Source organism: Sardina pilchardus, chromosome 24 (genome assembly GCF_963854185.1).
Source record: "Sardina pilchardus chromosome 24, fSarPil1.1, whole genome shotgun sequence".
In the NCBI taxonomy this organism is placed as follows: Eukaryota; Metazoa; Chordata; class Actinopteri; order Clupeiformes; family Clupeidae; genus Sardina; species Sardina pilchardus.
In genome coordinates, this window is record NC_085017.1 from 728,585 (window position 1) to 739,856 (window position 11,272).

Sequence of the window (11,272 nt, forward strand, 5' to 3'; positions counted from 1 at the left end):
GGGGCAGTGTGTCGTGGGTTGAATGTGTGTGTGTATGCGTGTGTGTGTGTGCGTGTGCTTGTGTATGTCCTTGTCTGGTCGGCACCATAAGGCCGGCTGAGTGGCATTGTGTTGCTGGTTGAATGTGCACAAGCCCTAATACTCCAACTCTAATTTGGTTCCCCAACAGGCCACTGGCGTCATCTTAATTCACTGCATTATGTAATGTAATGAATGGCAATAAAATACACACAAACACACACACACACACACACTTACATTCTCTCCCTCTAACACACATATTTTCATTCTCTCTCATTCGCTCACTCACTCACACACACTCGCACACACACACACACACTCGCACACACACACACACACACACACACACACACACACACACACACACACACACACACACACACACACACACACACACACACACACACACACACACACACAGTGCAATTGTGTTGGTGTTGTGTTAGTGCCCATAGGAGAGTGGGTGGTCATTTGGAGAGAGCGCTGTATCTGTGCTGGCACACAGAGCTGATTGGTCAGCCCTCCAGGGCGTTCCCACACAGCACAGGGGAACATTGCACACGGCATATTGACCAGCCGCCATCACTGGGCTCTCCAGCTCACGGGTCACTTTAGCCCTCTCTCATGCCTGCACACACACACACACACACACACACACACAGTGTGTTCTCCAACTCATGGGTCACTCTAGCCCTCTCTCTATCTCCAACACACACACACACACACACACACACACACACACACACACACACACACACACACACACACACACACACACACACACACACACACACACACACACACACAGTGTGTTTCCATTAGTCTGATCTCAATCAGGGACTAGAACAGTCTCTAATTCACAAAGTATTGGAAATCCACAAGTGTGTGTAGTGTCTATTTTAGTGCTGTTTTCTCTCACTGTGACTCAAGCAGTGTGTCTCATGATGAAGTATACGGTCTTTAAGATGTGTGTGTGTGTGTGTCTATCAGTGCTCTCTCTCTCTCTTTCAGCAGCCATACTCACTTGACCAGCCTGTAATTCATGTAACAGTCACGGCTTGTTATGACGTCCATACCAAAGAGTCTAGAGGTCCATACCAGGCCACTGTGTGTTTCTCCACCTCAGGGTGTTTTAAATCAGCATGGTCAGCTCCCAGTGAGGCTGCCCAGCATAAGATGATAAGGAAGAGATTAGTAGAGATCAGTGTGTGGCTTTTGCAGAGACTGTGTTACCATCAGTGTGTTTTCTCTCTCACGGTCGCTCCACAACTTGCTTCAGACTCCACATGGTGTGTGTGTGTGTGCGTGTTTGTTTAGCCTTTTTTCTTGTCTACTGCGTGTTGTTTCAGCTGAGTGGCTGAGATCCAGACACCAGTCTCCCCCCTGACCCTCTCCTCTCTGGGGTCAGGGCATCTTATTTCTCCCTTCAAATGCGTGCCAATGACCTTCTCTGCCGGGAGGGATGGTCATCTTCAAAAGGGACCGACAGTGGCCACTCCAAATAGCCGCCATTGCTGCCACAGCATCAGAGAACCAGTACTTGATATATGTGTATGTGTGTGTGTGATGCTCTTGCTGTTGTCTTGGATGGTGCACAAAGCATGTGTGTGTGTGATGCTCTTGCTGTTGTCTTTGATGGTGCATGTGTGTGAGAGAGAGTGTGTGTGTGTGTGTGTGTGTGTGTGTTGAGGGGACAGTGATGGGGGGTGAGGTTGAGCATGGGGGACCGGAGCGTTGCCAGTGAATAGCTTTGCTTGCGGGGAATTGTCCGTCACCCCCGCCATGACTGCATCCCAGAAATATGCCTCACTCTTTTTTTCTGTTTCTCTCTCTCCCTCTCTCCTCATGTGAACTCTCTCTCTCTTTCTCTTTCTCTCTCCCTCTCTCCTCATGAGTACTCTTTCTCTCCCTCTCTTTCTCTCTGTCCTCCTGTGCAGTCTCTTCTCTGGATGTCCTGGCTACGACAGCTTTTTTTTTTGCTTTAAAAGGACACTAAAAAAAGACTTAAACCATCATTTTCATGCTCCTCACATGCACACACACACACACACACACACTCTGCTACTGTGGTGTCGTGCAGTTATCTGAAGGCATTTTGATAAGGCTGAGGGGGCCCTATGGATGCTCTCATTAGGCTGCTGTGTTGCTGGATCAAAGGTGCATGGGATTCCCCTGATCATCACACACTCTACTGCATGACCTCGACTGACACATGATGTGCAAGTGACACCTTGTGTGTGTGTGTGTGTGTGTGTTTGTGTGTGTGTGTGTGTGTGTGTGTTTGATGAAGAGCATGTGAGATAGAATCTCTATTTGTGCCTGGATGTATGCACTGTGTGTGTGTGTGTGTGTGTGTGTGTGTGTGTGTGTGTGTGTGTATGTGCGCAAGAGTGTATAGAGTGTATGTATCGTCTGCCTGTATGGTGTGGTGTATGTTAGCCTGTCTGTGTGAGTGTGCCTACATACTGTGTGTGTGTGTGTGTGTGTGTGTGTGTGTGTGTGTGTGTGTGTGTGGGCACAGCCACATTTAGCCCGGCTCTCTGTGACTCTCTACTCTCAGATTTCCACCTACCTTGTGTGTGTGTGTGTGTGTTTGTGTGTGTGTGTGTGTGTTTGTGTGCGCAGGAAAAGGGAACACAAACAGCGACTGGCATGTTTGGACATTTCACCCACCAGGGTGCTTTGTGTGGGTACTCGAGCCAACACGAGGACTCGGCTACAGCTCTCCTCTCCTCTCTTTCATCTCCTCTCCTCTCCTCTCTCACACACACTTTTTCTCTTCCCCTCTGTTCTTTCTTCCTTCTCTCCTCTCCTCTGTCTGTCTGTCATGTGCTCCCCTCTTCTCCACTGATCTGTCCCAGTCAGTATTATGTATATATAGGCTCATGACATGTGATTAAGTCTCAGGACACATTTCAGAGTCCAGACTCAACTTGATATTCTACACTTGTCTCTTCTCCTCTCACCTCTTCTGTACAGTCTCTCTCTTCTTTCTTTTTTGTCTACTCTATCCCCCTCTCCTCACTCGATCTTCTCCCCTCTTTTCTGTACTCGTCACCTCTTCTTTCCTCTTTCCTCCTCTCTTCTCTTTCCCCTTTCTCTTTTTGTTTCACCGTTCTGTTTTTCCTGTCCTCCACACCTCTATCTCTTTCCCTCTTCTCCTCCTTTCTTCATTCTTTTCTCCTCCCCCGTCCTCACCTCCTCTCCTCTCCCCTCCCTCTGCCCCTCTTAAAGAGTCACTTCACCCCATAACTCCACCCACTTCACATTTCTGAAAACGGCTTTCAAAATGGGCGAGACGTTCTGAAATTTGGAGAGAGAGTGCATCACTGCTGCAACCAATCAACCATGGTGATTTCGTGTCAATCTGGGAATGAGTGCTGCAGACATGGCTTATCACAGGTAGGCTAATCAGGGCAGCAGGTGTTGGGGCGTTTCAGTCCTAATTTGTAACGACCCGGTGACGTAGTGTCGGACTAGAAGTACAGGACAACGTCAGCATTCCAATAGTATTTTGGACCAACATGCCATGGCATGTTTTCAAACGGTAGTATGCGCGAGAGAGCAATATCTCCAATACAAAATCAGACGAAATGTTACTTTTGTCGAGAAACACGATTTTTGTCAATATTAACCCTGGTAATAGTACAGTTCACCACTTATGAGTATTTTCAATCAATCAACAGCTCAAAAAAACTATTTTAGGGTGCAGTGACCCTTTAACCACCATTATCATATCTCCGCTCCTCTCCTCCTCCCCTCTCCTCTCCACTCCTCCCCTCCCCTCCTCTCTCCATGGCTCCATGCATGTTTTCAGAGACATGCCTGCACACACACCGAGTTGCTGAATTTGGTGCAGCCTGCTGTTCGTGTCAGCTTAAATTATTTTCTTCCCAGCTCAGCCATGCATGGAAGGGTGTGTGTATGTGTGTGTGTGTGTGTGTGTGTGTGTGTGTGTGTGTGTGTGTGTGTTTGTTTGTGTCTGTGCCTGTGTGTGTGTGTGTGTGAGAGAGAGAGTATCAAATGCAAAAAATGACCATCGCTGCTCACCAATCTCATTTCTCCCTCCTACCATTTTGTCACGGCGTGGATGCTATCGTTGTGCCCCTCGCTTCCTTACAGCTAAAACATCATCTCTCCACCATGCAAGAGCACTCACTCTTAGCCATGACGTATCAGAAGCTGTGCAAAAGCTTGGAGAATCTTTCTTTTTTTCCCTTCTGCATTAGTAAGTCTATGTATTCAGATTTTTTCAGATGTCCTTTTAAAAGCAACTTGAGGTTCTATAGCCTGGAAAACCAGCGCCAACTGCTGGACGGCAAAATGTTTTGCCTGCATTTGGGTCTGGCCTCGGACCACTGTACATTTTGAAAACTCTGCCCTGAATCTGGCAGATGGCAACTAAACCAATCACAACGCAGAGATGTGTTTTGAATCAACGCGGGCGAGGCAGAGGGCTCTGGGGCGGGGTTTTGAGGGAGCGTTGGCCTATAGGCACAGACACGGTTTGAAAGACAACGGGTTGTGCTCATCAACAATGTTCCGTTGTATCCATTCATCGAGGCCAGACTAAATTAGACATCCAATCCATTTAGGCTGGTTTATCAGGCTAGAGGTTCTCAGCATTATTCCAAACACACCTAAAACTTCTGCACAACACATTTTCCAGACACTGAGTGTGTGTGTGTGTGTACATACTCAACTGTCTGCATTGCATTGCCTTGCACACTCGATAGCCAACTCGGTGGCACAGAGAGAAATTTGAGATGGCCAGCCCACTCTGAGCAGGCCCATGGCAACGGTCGCTCACGACGATAGCGACATCCCAGACGCCCTGATGCAAGCCTCTCTGAAGCAGGTGGGAGGCAAGGGGCTGTCTGAGTGACCAAGAACTCAGAAACTGATCCTGGATCTGAGGCTTTATGATCCTCTGTCGCTGCTGTTATTGGTGGAGAGAGAGAGAGAGAGAGAGAGAGAGAGAGAGAAAGAGAGAGAGAGAGAGAGAGAGAGACACACTGTAATATCTGTTCAGGGATGTGCGAAATGTGTGTGTGTGTGTATGTATGTGTGTGCGTGTGCGTGTGCGTGTGTGTGTATGTGGGTATGGGATTCAGTGAGCATCACATTAGTGTGTGTGTGAGAGAGAGAGAGGCAGTGCTTACCGCCTGAGGGACGTTTCCACCTGAACACTCACCATTACATGCTTCAGATGCTATCACTTAGCCGACAAACACACCACCTTGCTGCGCGTGCATGAGTGTGTGTGTGAGACCGTGTGTGTGCGTGTCTGTGTGTGTGCATGTATCTGAGTGTATTTACACAGATTGTTTTCGTTTATGTCCCTAAAGATTAGTGCATAGGTTTACGCCTAAGTGTGTGCGTGTCAAGCAACTATTAAGTATGTTTGACATCCAAGTTTGTTTATACCCACATGATAAAGTGTGTGTGTGTGTGTGTGGTGTGTGCATGAGTGTGTTTTTGTGGTCTGTGTACGTGTGAGTCTGTATATGTGTGTGTATGTGTTTTGTGCATGTATATCTGTGTGTGTGTGTTGGAGGGGGGGGGGGGTATGTAAATGTATGGGGTGTATGAGTATGTGTTATGTATATGTTTTTACATAATGTGTGTGTGTGTGTGTGTGTGTGTGTGTGTGTGTGTGTGTGTGTGTGTGTGTGCGTGCGTGCCTGTGTGTGTGTGTGTATTGCTCGGGGTTCCCTGGAGTCTCTGGTTTTGTTTACCATCAGTCTCAGGGTTCGAGTCACGAAGCTTTACTGGCGCCACTCAGAGAGGGGAGCGTGGAGCTCTTACTCAAACAGAATAATCAGACTCGCCTGTCTCTCTCTCCCTCTCTCTCTGTCTCTCTCTTCTTTCTTTTAACCTCTCTCTCTTAACTCTCTTTCCTTCACTCACTCTTTCCCTCTCCTCTCAGCAACTGACTCTCTCTCTCTGCCTCCTCTCTCTCCTTTACTCTTTCTCTCTCTCCCTCTCTCAGCCTCTACCTCTTTCCTCTGTGCCTTCTTTCTCCCTCACGCTCATTCTCTTTTTTCCGCTCCCTCCCTTTTTTCAACCTCTCACACTCTCTTCTGCCTTCTCTCTCTCCCTCTCTCTCTTCCTCCTCTTTGCCTATCCTCTGAGCCATATTAAACCAAGTACACCCCCCCCCCTTCACACACACACACACACACACACACACACACCTCTTATATAAGGTTATCAATTTTGGATGTGAATGTGGCGAAGGCTAGAGGACTTAAGGGGAGTAAAAGGCTTCTCATTGGTAAATGACGCTCATGTATTTGACATCAGACACTGCACTCCCAGGCTGTGTGTAGAGGGCCAGCTGGAGAATGAGGGGCGCGCTTTCGCCACGGGCTAACATTCGCACGGTTGGTGCTTTGTTGTGTGTGTGTGTTTGTATGTCTGTGTGTGTGTGTGTGTGACTGTGTGTGTGTGTGTGTGTGTGTGTGTGTGTGTGTGTGTGTGTGTGTGTGTGTGTGTGTGTGTGTGTGCATGCAAACGCTTTATTAGCGCTGTCATTCAGACACGGCCTCTTGGCAAATCGGAGCCACAGCTTTGGAGTGGAAAAATGTATGTGTGTGCGTGAGTGTGTGTATGTGTGTGTGTGTGCGTGTGTGTGCGTGTGCGTGTGTGCATGTGTGCGTGTGTGTGTGTGTGTGTGTGTGTGTGTGTGTGTGTGTGTGTATGTGTGTATGCATTTTGGAAGATCACAGACGAGGTCTTGAGTTGTTTTCTTTTTGTGATTCTCAAGGCGCACAGAAAGCCAGAATCACACTATGGTTGGATTGCTAACCAATTTCCCTCTGCTATACTGAAAACTGAAATGTATAAATGAGGGCATTTACTCAAATACCAACGGGCATCAGGGCCTGAGGGTCACCCTTTGGCTTTATGGGATGAAAGTCCATCACTAGCAGTGGACACGCACAGCTGGGAGAGTCCAGCTCCATACTGTTGGTCTCCATGTTGGACATTGCTGGTCTCATGCTTTCATGCTTGTGTTTGTTGCTGCTTGATGTTGGCTGCTCGTCTACATCAAATGCATAATGCTGCATGTGTGGGTTTTACATTCCTAGGACAGGAGAGTAGCTGTCAGCTTTTAAAGTCAAATACTTATGTAAACATCACTACACATTCTCACACATTCTCCCACCCTCTCTCTTTCTGTCTCTCTCTCTCACACACTCTTTCTCTCTCTCCCTCTCTCTCTCTCTCTCGCTTGCTCGCTCTCTCGCTTGCTCGCTCTCTCGCTCTCTGTCTGCGTGATTTCACAGCCTAAATGCATGCTCCGTTCCTCCTTCTCCTCTCTTGAATCCATCGCAGTGATTTTCTCGTGCCTCGACCCACTTCTTCCTCTTTCACACACACACACACACACACACACACACAGATGCACACTATTCTTCTCTCATTCTCTCTCCCACACACACACACACACACACACACACACACGCACACACCACTCATCTCTCCCCATCTCCATGTCTCTCTCTCTCTCTCTCTCTCTCTCCTGCTGTCCACTGGAGTTCAAGTCCACATTGTTCCGGGTGGCGCTGCTTAACCCGGCTTAACCTTCATTTCGTAATGACACGCACAGTTACATTAGTTCATCCGAGGAGGACAAAAAGCCACCCAGACACTCCCACAGTTTCTCCTTCCTTACAAAATCTCTTACACAACACGCCTGTTACGAGGAACTGGAGAACAGGCACGTTCCATGCCCGCGCACCCTCTCCACACAAACAATAATCACTTCCAGGTCATGTCCCGGCGACCTTTTGTAACAGACCCCTGGTAAGTCTGGCCCGAGTTTTCTAATTCACTCCAGAGATGCATGCACGCACACACACACACACACACACACACACACACACACACACACACACACACACACACACACACACACACACACACACACACACACACACACACACACACACACACACAGACAGACAGCTTGTGGAACAGAGACTGCACTTAAAATAGTTTAAGCATGCAAGAGCTAGCATAGCGGATTAGTGGGGCTGCTCACTGGCTACATCTGTAGCTAGTAAAAGCCAGTGCTCAGGGACTGCATAAAAAGCTATAATGGGCCCTGTTACTCTGGTGGGCTTGTAAGCACTTTACACTGAGACAAGCTAGAGTCCAACACAGAGCCTCCGCCATGCTCAGAGTTTAGGAGGGAGTGCACACTGCATACTGTAGCAAGCGCTGTAGCCAACAGGTCAGCCCTCGGGGGACGCAGAGTTTTTCAGTCAAGATTAAGAGTCCTGCTCCCGTCATTTCATTGGATGAGATCGATCAGTGGAGTGTTGTGAGATCTAATGGTTACCGTGGGTGACATCCAAAGCTCGATTACGGTTTCATGGTCATTTTCATTGCCCATGATAGGCCTGGACTATTTATATATGGGACGTATATCTAACTCATTTTGAAAATCAATACTTGAGTGGGTTGCCGGCAGTTTTGCGGACGCTGTACTTTTGAGTGGGGGAGTCCTTCTCACACCTAAGTGGTCAGCATATAAAAGAGCTGGGGGAAGATGGACGTACACTCTCCATATCTTTTCTCCCTTGCTCTCTGTCTTTCTCCCACACACAATCAAAGACAATTACACTCTCTCTGTTCTGCACACACACTTTTTCTCCAACACACACACATACACGCACATACGCACACACACACACACATACTTTTTCTCCAACACTCACACGTACACACACATACATGCATACACACACACACACACACACACTCAAACACAGATACACTCTCTCTGTCCTGCACACACACTTTCTCTCCAACATACACACACCAAGTGCCTTAGGCAATAACAGGATACCGTGTTCACACACCATGAGTGAATATCTCTCCCTCCGTCTCTCTCCCCACCCTCTCTCTCTCCTTCCCTCCCTCCCCTCTCTCTCTCTCTCTGCTCCTTCTCTACTCCTCCCTGTCCCTCACAGTGATTCTGACACAGCAATTAGTGCTCATGATTTTCAAATGTGGGCACAGGACCTGAAGGCAATCTCCGCTCGCCGCTCCCAATCAGACCTGACCCAGAAAAAAAGGGTGCAAACAAAGGCAGGTCTCATTTAGCCACCACCATTTTTTACGTTTGGAATTAAAATTAAAAAAAAGAAAGAGAGAGGGAGAGAAAGGGTGCAAATAAAGGCAGCTTTCATTTAGGCATCGTCATTTTTTTTCTATACATCTGTAATTCAAATAAAAGAACGAGAGAGTGAGAGGGAGTCAGTCAGAAATGAAATGAGAGAGGAGGAAGATGAAGGGAGAGGGGGAGGATGTTAGAAGATGTCCGACCAGGGGAGATAAGACTGGGGGTGGAGAAAAGGATGGAAGAGGGAGTGAAGGAGAGAGAGAGGGAATGAAGAGAGGGAAGGAGAGGAAAAGAGTGAGAGAAAGAGAGAGATAGAGTGAAGGAGAGAGAGTGAAACAGAGGACAAGAAAGAGAGAGAGAAGAAAATGAAGAGTGAAGGAGAGGGAGAGAGAGTGAAGTATAGTGGAAGAGAAAGAGATGAGGAGAGAGAATGAAGGAGAAGGAGGGAGAGAGAAGGAGAGAGAATGAAGGAGATGGAGAGAGAGAGAGAATAAAGGAGAAGGAGAGAGAGAAGGAGATAGAGGAAGGATAGAGAGAGAGAGAGGTCTACTGGGAGGTTGCGGTGAGGAGAGCATGTTCAATGGGAAAAGGTGTGGGAGTGAAGCTACAGCAGCCAATGCAGTATTTCAGCGCCATGTGCTTTTTAGTGTTGTGGAATAGACTGTGCTGACTAAGTTGGTGAATGATGAGCTGGTGGCGAGGAATGGAGGGATTCTCTTAATGAACTGGCTCCACAGATAGAGATCTCTCACAAGATAGCTGAGCCTGCTGTGCCAAGACTTCACAATGAATTGAAGATTTTTTTCATAAGACACACTTATGTAGGCCCATGCCTTGCATACATAAATACATGAAGACACACACACACACACACCCACCCACACACACACACACACACACACACACACACACACACACACACACACACACACACACACTCACACTCAAGTATACACTCACACACACCCACACTCACACCCACGCATACACTCACATACAGACACAGTCACACAGTCACTCACACACACACACACACACACACATTGACACCCACGCATACACTCACACACACTTGCTGAGTCGCTCACATGTTCAGTGCAGAGGGACTGTTCTCCGTTAAATGATCTCCCTTCCGCTCTTATGTTACAGAAGTCTGACTTTGATTAACAAGCTTCAGGATCTCTCTGAAGTGATGAAAGCACTCCCTGTCTCTCTCACTCTCTCTCCCTCTCTCTCACACACACACACACACACACACTCACTCACTCACTCACAGGCACACGCAAACACACACACACACACACACACACACACACACACACACACACACACACACTCACTCACAGGCGCCCACACCCCAACACACAGACACACACCCACGCACATGCAGATACACACACACACACACACACACACACACACACAGACTCTCAACACTGCTGAGGGAACCACTGAAGGAGGATTCCTTCAACAGGACAAGCACAGCATGTATGATTAGGCTTGGTGCAGGCGAGATTGAAATGTAAACGTTAGGCTTGGAGCACTCCCCACTGCAGGCCAGAGGAGCACACGACCTTATAATATTTGGACTGGGAGTAAACTGGGTCATCTGCTCTTCACTTGCTATATAAATACTATTGCCACCTAATACCTTGGTGTTTTGTGTGTGTGTGTGTGGGTGGTATATGTGCATGTGTGTGTGTGTGTGTGTGTGTGTGTGTCGTGTATGTGCATATGTGTGTGTGTGTGTGTGTGTGTGTGTTTGGGGGGTGGTGGTAGTGGGAGGGGGTTTGTCTTTCGTGGTTTGGACTATTTACCCCTGGGTTTTGCCTGCCATGCAAAAAAAGTACACAGCAATTGAGGCTTATAATAAAACACATAGAGGAATTGCTGACTAGGAAGGAATGAGTCCGAGTGCGCTGCGCTGCGCTCCTCGGCCTTTTCAGCAGACGAGAGGAGAAGAGAGGGGAAGATATAGAGCTTAACGGCGGAGGATTTAGCCCCGGAGTTGCCGTCTTTCTTCCCGTGCTACTTATCTCCTCGCTCACTCCTCGTGCACTTCCAAAGGGCGATGAGTCATCTCGCCGTTTCGGTAAACAGTTTGCACGGCCCTCA